General features: G+C 41.1%; 1 protein-coding gene across 1 annotated transcript in view; it reads right to left on the reverse strand.

Moving 5' to 3' along the window:
• Window positions 1–11,867, reverse strand: part of glceb (glucuronic acid epimerase b) — a 156,166-nt gene extending 144,299 nt beyond the window's left edge. The window contains exon 1 of the mRNA XM_084337298.1: window positions 11,701–11,867. The gene's annotated coding sequence lies outside the window, so the exon portion shown is untranslated. The remainder of the gene's footprint in view (window positions 1–11,700) is intronic.
• Between the last annotated feature and the right edge of the window lie 2,541 nt (window positions 11,868–14,408).

Raw genomic sequence — 14,408 nt, forward strand, 5'->3', positions numbered from 1 at the left:
TAGGTAAATGTTACTTATAAATGAGCAAAAAAAATGATTTGCCTAGTCTTCTCTCATGCAAATTAGGCAAGTGGTGTCCAATGGTGACTGGCCAGCAAAATAAAAGCATTTTCTTTGGCTACAGCACAATTTCCACACAAAAAGTATGTTGCCCAAAGGGAGAAGATAACAAATACTATTAGCCTATAGCTGCCTATCATAATATATTATATTAGCCAGTAGGGGTGGGAATCACCAGTTTCATCACGATACGATACGATATCGATTCTTTGGACAACAATGCGATATTTTCCGATATCACAAAGTCTGCCACGATACGATTCGATTCAGGTGCCTGCGATCGATATGAGACGATATTATATGCCCATTTAACACAATCAGTAACATTTAAATCAACAACAAAAAAAGGCAATGGAAATATCATGACATTTTTATTGTTGATCTCTTCTAGGGCTGTCCCTGACTAAGGATTTGGATGGTCGACTAGGATTGGCCAAAATTTGCCGTTAGTTGACTATTGGTCGACTTAAAAAAAATATATATATATATATAATATTTAAAAAAAAAATTATCATTCCATTTGGGCTGTGGGGGGTGCTTAATGTCTGAAGGAGTCGACTGAAGGCTTCTTGTCCTCTGCAAAAGCATGCAATTGGTCCACTGATGGATACATCTTGATATTCGTCTAGTATAGTGTGGGTGAAATGCTCTTTCAGTGCCTCTGTGCCTGTTTTCGTAGGCAGTTAGCCTCTGGTATGCGTGCCATTAGCGTTAGCCACGCTTCTATGCCTCTTTTCTTTTGAAAAAAAATAATAATAATTGAATTATATATTCGACTAATCGATTAATAGGGGTCAGCCCTAATCTCTTCCAGACATTTAAATGAAAAACAATCTATTGTTTTTAATACAAATAGACCTCCTGTTCACTGTTTTTGGTTCGTTTTTTTCCGATATTAATATCCTATCACAGCGCTGTATTTAGCTGGAAAAGGCATATTGGGAGTCAGAAGGTGCAGTACCGGCCAGATCCTGTTAGTGGGGCTATCTCGAGAATGCAGTAGCCCCCCCCTCCTTCCCAGTCCCTAGTGGACCTCTGCAGCTCTCTCTATCAGCTTAGCTTAGTTAGCTCACGCTAACGCAAAGTAAATTTCGGTATTTAACGCGACGTGGGCATAAAGGAATGGCGAGGATGGAAAGCATGTTAGATGCATTTGACCCCTTGTGGGGGAAAAAAACAACAGGCACTTATTTCGGGTAAAATAGGCGGACTCTGAAGCAATGTTGTCTAACGTCTACACACGCTGAGCTGCGCTGAGCTACTGTTGTTGTTGCAGCCAGCCGGGCGGGCGGATATGCTCACGAGGGGATTTTCAAAATAAGAGTATCGCAATATGAATCGATCTTTTTACGTTGCATCTTTCCTATTTGATAATTGATAATAGATCGATATATCGATCTGGATCGATGTATTGTCCCACCCCTATTAGCCATCTAGTCTCGCATCTTTTCACCGCAGCAGCTCGAACTCTCAGTGGCGAGGAGTAACGCGTGGGAGGCTCACGCTGCCCCCGCTACGTCCTGCTTCCGCCGCACCGGCGTCACCAAACCGACCTGTAGGAGTCGCTGTCCACAACGTCCAATCCCCACCCACCGGCTTTCCCACCCTCTAACACTTGCCAATTGTGTTAGTATGAACGACCAGCCAGCCGGTAGCAACGCCGAGAGCTGGGCTCGAACACAGCATCTCCTGTGTTAGAGGCGAGCGCCTTGCCCACTGCGCCAATCAGCCGCACAAATTGAAGCATCTTTATGCGTGGATTGTGGATATTAATTACGAGGAATATGAATCTGTGGATTGTTGAATTGTATCACTGTCACTCACACGTTATTGTGATATTGTAACTGGGATTAAAATGTCTGATGAGATGCGCTGTTTGGCGGATTTGAGAAATTGAATGAGCCTTTGACGTTTTGATGAATTAATGAGAAAATGCATTTATCTGTTCAAGCACTGTTATCTGATGATGAACATGAGGTGTCACTGGTATAAACCAAAGGTTAATCAATTCAATGCATGTATGGATGATGTCCGAAACAGATTAAAACCTGATTAATAGTGAAACTGTATAAGGCCTAACAAAAATAATGGTTTGTTTCCGGTTGCCGACCGACCCTGCCGATTTAGGTGCGACCCAATATATTTTATGAGTTTAAAAAAATATGTGTAAAAAAAAAAAAAAAAAAAAAAAAATTTATAAAGTTTCATAGAAATCTTAGTCAAACCTTTAGTATTATGGATATTAAACATGCTGGCAGAGTACATGCATCCATGTTGTTGTGAACATTTTAATTTAATAAAGAAATTCCCTATCCATAGTCGCCGTGGAAACGAATAAAATAAAAAAATAAAATAAAATAAATTCCCTACCTACCCATGGCCTAACTGACAACCAACAGGAAACACATTTTTTTTTTTTTTTTATGCCTAGCCTCCCTCCAAGCCTCTGACATTATTTCAGGGGTCGCGCCTTGAACATTTTGGGAACCACGTATTTATATATAAAGTACATGATACCTAAGCCGAGCGCATACAGTACAGATATCCTCATAAGTATCTATTATTTCATATCAATTAGATACTCTTTGGGCTTGTTTGTAATTGTATCTACTTATTCTGAAAGAGTTGAACTAATTATTTTCGCTAGCAAGATCTCATTCGATTATTCATTCCATTAAGCCGGCACATTTAAAGAAATATAATCTGATTGATTGGGGTAATGAGGGACTTAAAATTTGCCTATAGATATGCATTTAACTCGTCTGCGAGGCTATTGAGCCATACTGTATTGTACCCATTCTGCAATCTGTTACTAAAGTTTTAAATCAATCAATCAATTAATGCCGTTAAAAAATCAGGATTTGTGCGATCGACACCTGCTGTCTTTTCAGGTGAGGCGGCCGTGCGCAATTATCCTGAGTAGCAAGTCTGGTTCGAATTAACCAGCGTTCGAGGAACAGGGAAAGCCTGGATTCAAACATCGGGTTAATTGAATCTGGATAATGGGACTTTTGATCGACTTAGTTGAACCAGGTACGGGGAATATGGCCCTGGTGGAGAACTCCGTAGGATGGTGTGACAACAACCACCTCCAACTCAACAATCAGCAAGACCAAGGAGCTGGTGGTGGAGACCTACTACAAGTGCCTGGGAGTACACAAACAATAAACTGGACTGGTCTGATAACACAGAGGCCCTCTACAGGAAGGGTCAAAGCAGGCCGTTCTTCCTGAGGAGATTCAGATCCTTCAACGTGTGCAACAGGCTACTGAGGTTGTTTTACCAGTCTGTGTAGTAGCCATCCTCCTCTTTTTCACTGTGGTATGCTGGGGGGGGGGGGGGGGTCAAATTAACTGAAGAGACACAAACTGAACAAGCTGGTGAGGAAGGTTAGTTTCATAGTGGGATTCAAACTGGACAATCTAGAGGTGGTTGCGAAGAGGAGAACGAGAAATAAACTGGTATCCTGGAGAACGCCTCCCATCCCCTCTGTGAGGAGACTGGCCACAAATCTGGCCACAAATCAGTAGTGCCAGGAGCCATCGGGCTCCGTTGGTTAACTGCTGGAGAACAGTTAGGACTTTTAACTAGGGCTGGGCGATATGGAAGAAAATCATATCGCGATAACGATATGATAATGTTATCATATTTCTCGATATCGATAATTATCGAAATTGTTATACGGTAAGTATTAAAAAAAATAAAAAATGATGTATGTTTATTTTGCAGCAATTCTTTGTCATTGCCGCCATCTTTAGTGTTACATCCCCTCACACTCCAGTTCTCAGGCTGCAGCTGGTTTAAAAGCTAAAGTAAACCGGCTTCTCTGCTGGCTGTGGCTCCAGGGGAGTTGAACAGTTCTGGCTCTGCTCATTTATTTTCGATCTTTTGGCGCTTTTTTGGTGGAAAATGTGCACCGTGACTCGTGACTGGAGTCTAGTTGTTCTGCTAGCACACATAGCCTACTGTGTACAGACGGTTTCAAACTGTATTTTAAATTAGAAAGCAAACAAAATAAATGGACAAGAGAAAAATAAATCTCAATTTGGTCAGTATTGTCATTTGGACAAGCAAAGCCATTACTTTAAGTTGCAGGCAAGAAAGACAAGTCTGTCCACTGTCTCTGGTTTTAAAACTGCCCTGTTGGAGGTAAAAAAATATATATATATATAAAAAAAATATATATATATATATTTTATTTTTTATTTCGATATTCGATATCGATTATTAAAATATATCGTGATATTTATAGTTATCGTTATATCGCCCAGCCCTATCTCAGCCCGTGCTGAGTTGTGCGTGCCCATTCTGCGGTCTGTTAATAAAGTTTTCAATCAGACAGATGTATGGAAAGGCTTTTATTATAACATCCGTTGCAGTAAAATCATTATGCCTCCTTTAAGTCATGCTGCGGTGCGCTGGTAATCACTCGTCGGCCGCGGGGAGCTGTTGTTGTCGTTGAGCTGAGCTCTCGTCAAAATCAATGGCGGACAGAGCGGAAAGTAAAAAACGCATAGCGCTTGCCGATTGGTGCTAAGAACAGCAGGGCGGTGCAAGCGGTGTGACGTAATTGGCAGACTCGACTGTCAATCAAAATTATTCTGTTGCCGGCTGAACGATTGAATGAATGAAAACGTTATTAACGATTGCAGAATGGGTACAATACAGTACAGCTCAATACAACAACAGTGGACTGACTGGAGGATGAAGACCAGAAAAAGACTTTCGGCTTTTTTACATAAGGGTCCTACATTTTCAATTCATCAAAACATTTAGAGACATACAAATATACAGTAGTTTCATAAAAATGCTAAAATGCTATATAATGCTGATTTAAAACTGTATTAACATATTGCAGAATGGGTACAGTACAGCTCAATATATACAATTGTTAGGGGATGCAGACCAGAGAAAGACTTTCGTCTTGTTTACATCAGCCATTTTCAATTAATCATATTTCATATCTAAATCATATAATATCTCATTGCTAAATATATGCAATATATAATCTAATCCAATAATCTAAATCTAATATATAATATAAAAATGCTAAATGCATGGGTATTTTATTTTGTCTTTAATGTTAGCTTGCAAACTCAAATACATTCTTGGTAAGCCTCATAATGAATTGTTTGGGGAAAAAAAGAAAAACATTGTGATGTATCGTGTATCGCCGAAAGGTCAGAAAATATTGTGATATCATATAAATAATTTAGGCCATATCGCCCAGCCCTACATTAGGGCTGACCTCGACTAGTCAAATAATCGATCGAAAAGGAGCCGTAGTCGACTGCCAATCTCTCAGTCGAATGCAACTACTATCTGCCAATTTGTCAATTAAAGTTGACTATACAAATCCTTAGTCGGGGACAGGCCTTGCATGTACATGGGGTTGACTTAGGATAGTCTGTATATTTTATACCGGGGGGGGCTGTACATAGTGAAATTATTGATGTCACATATGCAGGGCTTGACATTAACTTTTTGGCTCACTAGCCACTGTGGCTAGTGGTTTTCCAAAGTCACTAGGAGTAGGCACTCAGCATTTTCACCAGCCAAAAATCCCCACACACGCCGATCATAACCCAACAATGGTAATAATGTGATTATAAAAATAGTCATGTGAAAATGGGCTCCAGACTAACTTTTTTCACCACCGTGATGAATATATGAGAGAGAGAGAGAGAGAGAGAGAGAGAGAGAGAGAGAGAGAGAGAGAGAGAGAGAGAGAGAGAGAGAGAGAGCGCTTAGGTTCTAGGTTGAATGAATTGATGAACAATGTCGCCGTGGAATGTTTCATTATAAGTGTCTTGCAAGGTGCAACGCTGGTTAAGATATGAAAATACTTGCCAGTAGTGTAAGGATGCATTAGCCATTAGCTAGCTTACTTAGGGCGTTTTCACACCTGTAGTTTGTTTGCTTTGTTCCGATTCAGGGAGACACAGGGACTATAATGATACAATGTTGCACTTGTCCCTTAGTTTGTTTGTGTTCACACGGCTGTGTTAACAGCGGACCAAAACAAACGCATGCGCGAGCAAACTGTCACTCATTGGTCAGATTTTGGGGTTTCCCCCTAACCGTGAATCTCTGCGTTACATTGAAATCGGGGAGGGGAGAGCGGGGGAGCAAATTAATGAATGTGGATGAGAGCCGTGATGTAAGTGCAGATACGGCTGTGGGGGTGCTAGAGACATGATCGAATAGACTTGTATGCGCCAGAATCTCCTGAACACGGCGCGAGCCATTCCTAATCGATCAGAACTAATTCGGCAGCGAAAAAGCCAGTTTTTAAGCAGAGCATCCCCCATGCACATGCGCAGATTGCCCACGGATTGTGATGCAACGCACACCCGCCCTGGACTGTTCCATCAGAGGGGGGAGCTTCGGTGGCCAGTGTCCTTTCAGCCGAACAGGATAATGAAACAAATGATCCCTCTAAATGACCAGACGCGTCTTATGGCAACATCTACAATTACCTCATTGAGTCTCCAGGTAGACTAATGTTTATATTTAAGTGCAGTGGTCTGTAGCCACTCACACTGGCCACCAAAGCTCCCCCCTCTGATGGAACAGTCCAGGGCACGAGTGCGTTGCATCATCATGCAGCGCGTATACAGTACGGCAAGTGAGTTGTCGGTTTGTTAAATCGATTGCATTCTCACAGCGTACGAGTCGCGTCGGGTTCGTTTGGTTCTCTAGGTGGTCTCGGCCCGCTTGTTTTGTTCCGCAACAGAATGTGATTGCTGTGTTCATATATGCCCAAATGAACCGAAATAGGGAGTAAACGCTCCAGGTTTCGGAACAGCTCCAAACGAGCTAGGTGTGAAAACGCCCTTACAGAGACTTGTGGTGGAGTGGAGGTTGTAGCAGTGTTCAACGAGCCCGCCAGCTTGATTTCAGCCAGGCAGAAAACGAGTCCATAAACAAACATTTTAATCCACACCAGTATGTAAACAAAGGTTTTAACCATCCACAACAGAATACTGCAGTCCAAATGTATTTCCGATGCTTGATTCTTCTCTCAGACAGACGCAATGTCTTGAAAATAGGGCTGGGCGATATAACGATAACGATAAATATCGCGATATATTTCAATAATCGATATCGAATATCGAAATTTTTAAAAAAATCGAAAAATCGTTTTTTTTTTTTTTTTTTTTACCTGCAACAGGGCAGTTTTAAAACCAGAGACAGTGGACAGACTTGTCTTTCTTGCCTGCAACTTAAAGTAATGGCTTTGCTTGTCCAAATGACAATACTGACCAAATTCAGATTTCTTTTTCTCTTGTCCATTTATTTTGTTTGCTTTCTAATTTAAAATACATTTTGAAACCGTCTGTACACAGTAGGCTATGTGTGCTAGCAGAACTAGACTCCAGTCACGAGTCACAGTGCACATGTGCGGTGGTTTGTCCACCAAAAAAGCGCCAAAAGATCGAAAATAAACGAGCAGAGCCAGAACTGTTCAACTCCTCTGGAGCCACAGCCAGCAGAGAAGCCGGTTTACTTTAGCTTTTAAACCAGCTACAGCCTGAGAACTGGAGTGTGAGGGGATATAACACTAAAGATGGCGGCAATGACAAAGAATTGCTGCAAAATAAACATACATCTGTTGTTAAAAAAAAAAAAAAAAAAAAAAAAAAATTTATACTTATAACAATTCGATAATTATCGATATCGAGAAATAAAATAAAATTATCATATTGTTATCGCGATATGATTTTTTTCCATATCGCCCAGACCTACTTGAAAACTATTATGTTTATTGGTGACGCGACTCAGTATGAAAATAACTTTGAAGAGAGGTTTCAGGTTTCACAGTACCACATGGCTTTTTTGTTTATTCCGTCATTCAGCATCAGGGTGACGATCAGAGCCAATCAGAGGCAGATCAGGGCTGGTCTTTGCATAATGCACGTGTTATAGCCAATCAAAGGCAGAGTTTTTTTTTTTTAGAACGCACATGGCCAGGGAGAAAAAGACGCTAAACACACACACACATACACACAGACAGACAGACCTTTAAGCCACTAGCCAGCCACTGTGGCGGGTAGAATGACGGAGTTACACGCCACAGGGGAATTCTACCCGCATCTGGCAGGTGGCGGGTGCTAATGTCAAGCCCTGCACATATGTCCGACCTGTCCAGACATCCAGTGCAGTTCAGACCTTCATCTTCATTTCTTTGTTACTATATTTGTATTTGTATAGGTTATTCATATTATCATGCCTGTCCGACTCCTCTCCCTCTCCTGTTGCTGCTGCTTTGACACACACATTTCCCCACAGGGATAAATAAAGATTCATCTTATATTATAAAAAAAAGTCCAATATGTTATATAAAAATTGCTTTGCCGCCTGTCGCAAAACAATAATGTATGTTTTATAAGGCATATTTCAAGACAGCTGCAAAGATGCAACAAATCCACTGTTTTTCAAAAGACACACAATTGACCTGCTGCAATCTGAAGACCATTACCAACCATTCACAACCTGAGCTGAGCCCGGCAGATGAAAGACATTGCTGAGCTCATCAGTAGACTAAAGCGGGAAAGAGACATTTCTCTATGCTTCATAAAGTAGCTGTGGATTCACACAGCCTGCAATCAAAACCTGCCTTGAAGTCTTGAAGGCATTCTGTCCGAGTGCCACAGACACTATAACCAGTGATTTAGAGCCAAGCCCAGTGTTCAAGCCATGAGCACAACCAGACAGGCTGGATCTTGCCGAGGTTGATTCTTGTTGAGCAAGATCAGACTTTGCATAGCCCAACTGAGTGACAGAATAATTATGAGGCGCAAAGGCAACTGTGTAGCCTAGAGATCAGTTTGGGAAATGATGACAACCAGCCAAGATCTCAGACCTCAGGTCGGATTGCATGCAGTTAGGATGGTACGCAGCAAGGGAGTGGACACAGAACAAGTTACAACACTTTAGACTAAGTATGGCACTCTACATACAGCCTACTCTTGATCATAAGCCTATATAACGTATGACATAATTCAATGTACACTAGGGCTGACCTATTATGCGTCCAAGGCTCAAGCTTCAAGCCTTGCCATGGGTAATCAACGCCAAAATCAGTATTAGAATAAATGTTTTTACCCCTCCAAAAATAAGAATTTGCATATTAAAATAATAACCCAACATCATTCATTATTTATCAGTTCTTCTCAGACAAGGATATATAGAACTTTCAGAAAACCTATCTACCTATTTAGCTCTAGTCTACCCGTGAAACGTTGTGCTTCTCGATGAGGCTAAATGTTTTGTCCCATTTAGCCGCATTTCAAAAGTCCTCTCATTGATGGGTGCCCATAATCAGCAGTTCAGCTCACGTCATGAGCACTACTTGAAGAAAGAATGTCCTTTCTGTAACTGAAGTGTGTCTTGCTTGTAGTTTTAATTGTAGTGTTGTTCTCTGAAAACACCTAGACCTAGTAGTCTGCTGTGTGCAGTTTTCCAGTGTACATTAGGGCTGACCCGAATACATTTTTTGGGGCTTCGAAGCTTCTGCACCAATTATAATTGAATATTCAAAGCTTAAGTGTTTTATTATTAATATATATTATTATAGCCGTATCCGTATTTTGTGGATTAGCCTACTGCTGTCAACTAATACAAGTTTATTTTATATAAAAAATTATAATAAAACACAAGCTTTGAATATTCAATTATAATTGGGGCAGACGCTTTGAAGCCCCAAAAAATTTATTCGGGTCAGCCCTAATGTACACTATGGAAAACTGCACACAGCAGACTACTAGGTCTAGGTGTTTTCAGAGAACAACACTACAATTAAAACTACAAGCAAGACACACTTCAGTTACAGAAAGGACATTCTTTCTTCAAGTAGTGCTCATGACGTGAGCTGAACTGCTGATTGTGGGCACCCATCAATGAGGACTTTTGAAATGCGGCTTTGGAAAAGGACACACATCAAAGGATAAAAAGTGCACTCTGCTAAGTTCAGGCTATTCTGTAGCTTTGCTTTTTCTTTTAGCACTCCGAGGCGAGAGGGCATCAAACAAAAGCACAGAACATTCAAAAGTAGGCTAGATGCTGAGCTTAAAAAGGTAAGTGTTTAGAAAACCCATTAACAAGATGGCAATGGGTTTAATAACTGTAATGAGATAAGATACATTTTAAGATGAAAATATTGTGCAGGGAGGGATAGATAATAATAATGATAATATAAGATGATGAAAGACAGTACTGGAGCATACAAATAAAGTTAATCGAAGAAGAGGCTGTATGCCAAGCCAACTGTCTGTCAAAATGCTTTACTTGAGTGGATGGATAACCAACAGCAATACACCAGTATGCGGGTGCAAACTATAGAGACCCAGTAGAAACGCCTGCAGCGAGGAGGAACAACAGGGTCAAGAAGACAGCTTGTTGCCCGGGCATAACTTATTTATTTTACATATGGGGGGCAGCACCCATTTAAACCGTGTGCGCTTCAATACAATCTTCAAAACACAAGCATTTAGTTGTACCATCCCTGTGAAAACTTCTACCACTCGACTTCTACTAACACCATATTATTTATTTCCAGGTGCACAGTCTACTAATCACACTTCAACCAAGAGAAGGAAAGTATCATTTAAGAGGGTTGTGTATTCTTAAAACATATAAAAAGGTAAGAACTAATGTAAAAGCTAGATGTGTTTCAATTTTGGGAGTTAAATTGTGGAATAGTCTTAGTGACGGGTTGAAGTTGTGTACCTCTCAGGGGAGATTTAAAAAGGCCCTGAAGGATAAAATAATTCAGGAGTACAGTTGAGTAAAACATAAAACATTTATTTTCTCTTTTCTCTTAAAGAAAAAGAAAAACAAATTATATCTTGCAGCATATTTTAAGTTTTTCTTTCTTATATTTAAAGTATATTTAGTTTTTAAGAATAGTAAAGGATAGGCAAAAATAAGCATGTGCTTCAGCCTATTCCTTTTTTCAGTCATTGCGTTTGAATTTTGTGTGTGAGCTTACTTTGAATATGTACATGTACGTCTGTTGTCATTATTTTCGTATCGTTTTTCAAACCTATATGCCCGGAGGACGGCAGCTGAAATGCTGCTATTAAACCCGGCAGTTATGGGTTGAAACAGCTCAGCCCTGTGGAGCTAACGCTAGCTAGCAGATCATCCAGACTCTGCCCGAGGAGGACGAGTAACGCAGTCCGACTCTGGTCCACTCACTCACTCCATCCTCACTGGTTACCACAGATACATTCACAAGAGCTTATTAATAACGAGATCGTTTCCCTCCTGCACAGCTAGAGGATATATTTGCTCAGCAGATATAACGTTAGCATGACAGCTAACAACACAGAGCAGAGGGATTTGTGTGAAGAAGATACAAACATAGTCCCTGCTGCTCAGCTCTGAAGTTCCTCCAACCCACTGGGACTCGGTGCCACGACATGCTGCTGGCGGCTGAACACCAGTCAGTGTTGTGACGCTAAACGTGTGGCCACATTAAAAGGGCTGCGTCTGACAAGCTGAAGTGGTTGTTGTTGTGATCTATGTATTTGCTCCTCGTATGAAATAGAATAGAAAAAAACATGAGCTAGCACTGCATTGTGGCGATGGGACAGAGAGGGTTGCGAGTAAAAACCGAGAAGTAAGCTAGCTTACCTGCGTCAAGAAATGTGCAGTGTAGAATCACACAGCATATATCCAGGGATGGTAAACAATGTAATATTTGCTTTGGATGGGTTCGTTAATAAAGCTGCTATTTTTTCTTGACTGATTCTTCTTACAACAGATCGCTTCTTCCACTGCCTACATGCAACAAGAAGTGAGTGAACACAAACGAACCTCGACTTCTCGATCTGAGGGCGGCTCGTTGCCACCGCGAGACAGCGCGAGAGGGCGGGACATGTTCACCAACCAATGGAAGTGGTCGGTAAAAGGTGTAATGGCCAATGAAGACGAAGCTTTTATTGTGTCAGTACTGGATGAAAAACGCTAGGGGGCACCATTGAGCATTGTCAGATTAGATACAAAATTGATAGCCAGCCTCGTTTTTTACACTCACCCGAATAAATCGTATTAATCTGAATGAATGAATGAATGAAAACTTTATTTAACAGATTGCAGAATGGGTACAATACAGTACGGCTCAATACACACAATTGTTAAGGGGATGCAGACCTGAGAAAGACGTTTGTCTTGTTTCCATCAGGGTCCCCCATTTTCAATTCATATAGACATTTATGACATACACAACATACATGACATTTATGGCATAGGGACATATAGGTATTTAGTACTGATACATTTGTGACATAAACGGTATTCAAATATACAGTACTGTTACTCCTAGATCCTGACAGAGTATATACGTGATGGGGAGGGGACTGTACATTAGGAGGGGGTGGGTGGGTGGGAGAGAGATATACATACGGCGGGGAGGGAATATATACATGTGGTGGGGAGGAGACTGTCTATTAGGAGGTGGTGGGGGTTTTGGGCATTTACGGTGGCCAGTTTCGAATTGCAGCCTCCCGTAAGTGCTCTTTAAGAGCGGTTTTGAATGTGGGTAGGGATTCACATTCCTTTACAGCTTTGGGTAGGGCGTTCCACATTGATGTGGCATAATTGCGAAACGTATTTAGTCCCTTGTTTGAGCCGAATCTGGGTTTAATATGATTTGTTGAGCTTCCTCTGGTGTAGTGGTTGTGGTATTCACTGACCTTTGGGAAGTATTTTGACATGTACATGGGTACCTTAGTCGTATAGTGTATCTTGTAGACCAGGCCCATTGCAAGTTGCTGTACTCTGTGTTACTTCGGTGTATTGTTATATATTGTAGTCTGTAGAAAACAATCATTTTCAAGTTGTTCATTTTCCTTTAGGCTACACAACAAAGAAAAACACGAATGCCATAAAGCCCATAATCAAGAGGCATGCAATCGAATCTTGAAATGTCATCTAATATCTTACTAGTCTATAACAAATTAATCAGCTTATTTTACATGAGCCGAGAAATGTGTTTATTTCACATACAAGAATAGATTTGAAATTGTATATGTGTGTGTGTGTGTGTGTGTGTGTGTGTGTGTGTGTGTGTGTGTGTGTGTGTGTGTGTGTGTGTGTGTGTGTGTGTGTGTGTGTGTGTGCATGTGCGTGTGCGTGTGTGTGTGTGTGTGTGTGTGTGCGTGCGGCGTGCGTGTGTGTGTGTGTGTGTGTGTGTATGTGCGCGCACGTGTGTGTGTGTGTGCGCGTGTGTGTGCATGTTGGACTAGCAATTAAGCTTAATAGAGCATTACTGCATAAAGAAAACACAATAATTGTGTGTCTTCAGGGGCATTTAAACATGCAAGGCTTTTATGAATTATTATTGTCTGCTCATGTGTCATTACATCTGGGAATGCCTAAATAAATAAGCACAAGTAAAATAACTGATTTGCAATCAGCAGAGCAAAGTAATCACTATATCTTCTCCAGAGGCTTACGCTGCATGTGCACGTATAAACATAATGCTGTTCCATATTCTCTTTCCCTGTTCACCTCCTTCTTGTGTTTTTATCCCAAGGCCAGTGGTTCTCAAAATGGGATTCAGGGATCCCTAGGGGTCCATGGGAGGTTTCCAGGTGTCCCCAGCTGAATGGGGCATAGTTTAATTGCAGTAATATTTTACTCACCAGAAGTTATCCCATTGAAAGAATGTATATGAATGACATCTGATCAAGGGTTTCACTCTCTCCTCTGTTATCTCCGTACCTACAGTATATATACATTCATTCTAGCCTTAATCATATCTAACAATACATATCTGGTAGGGGTCCCTGGGACAAAATCATATAAAACCGGAGTCCATGGCCAATTTGGGGATCTTGACATGAAAAAGTGTGAGACCAACTTTCTCAAGAGATGGTGACTGTTCTATTCAGTCTAGTAGAGTGTTTTGTGGTCATCAGACACTAGTTGTTTAGTCCATCACTAGTTGTTGAGGTCATGAGACACTATGTTGAGGTCATCAGACACTAGTTGTTGAGGCCATCAGACACTAGTTGTTGAGTCCATCAGACACTAGTTGTTGAGGTCATGAGACACTATGTTGAGGTCATCAGACACTAGTTGTTGAGGTCATGAGACACTATGTTGAGGTCATCAGACACTAGTTGTTGAGGTCATCAGACACTATGTTGAGGTCATCAGACACTAGTTGTTGAGGTCATCAGACACTAGTTGTTGAGGTCATCAGACACTAGTTGTTGAGGTCATCAGACACTAGTTGTTGAGGTCATCAGACACTAGTTGTTGAGGTCATCAGACAATAGTTGTTGAGGTCATCCGACACTAGTTGTTGAGTCCATCAGACACTAGTTGTTGAGGTC

This window comes from Notolepis coatsorum, assembly GCF_963971535.1.
Source record: "Notolepis coatsorum genome assembly, chromosome: 20".
Classification (NCBI taxonomy): domain Eukaryota; kingdom Metazoa; phylum Chordata; class Actinopteri; order Aulopiformes; family Paralepididae; genus Notolepis; species Notolepis coatsorum.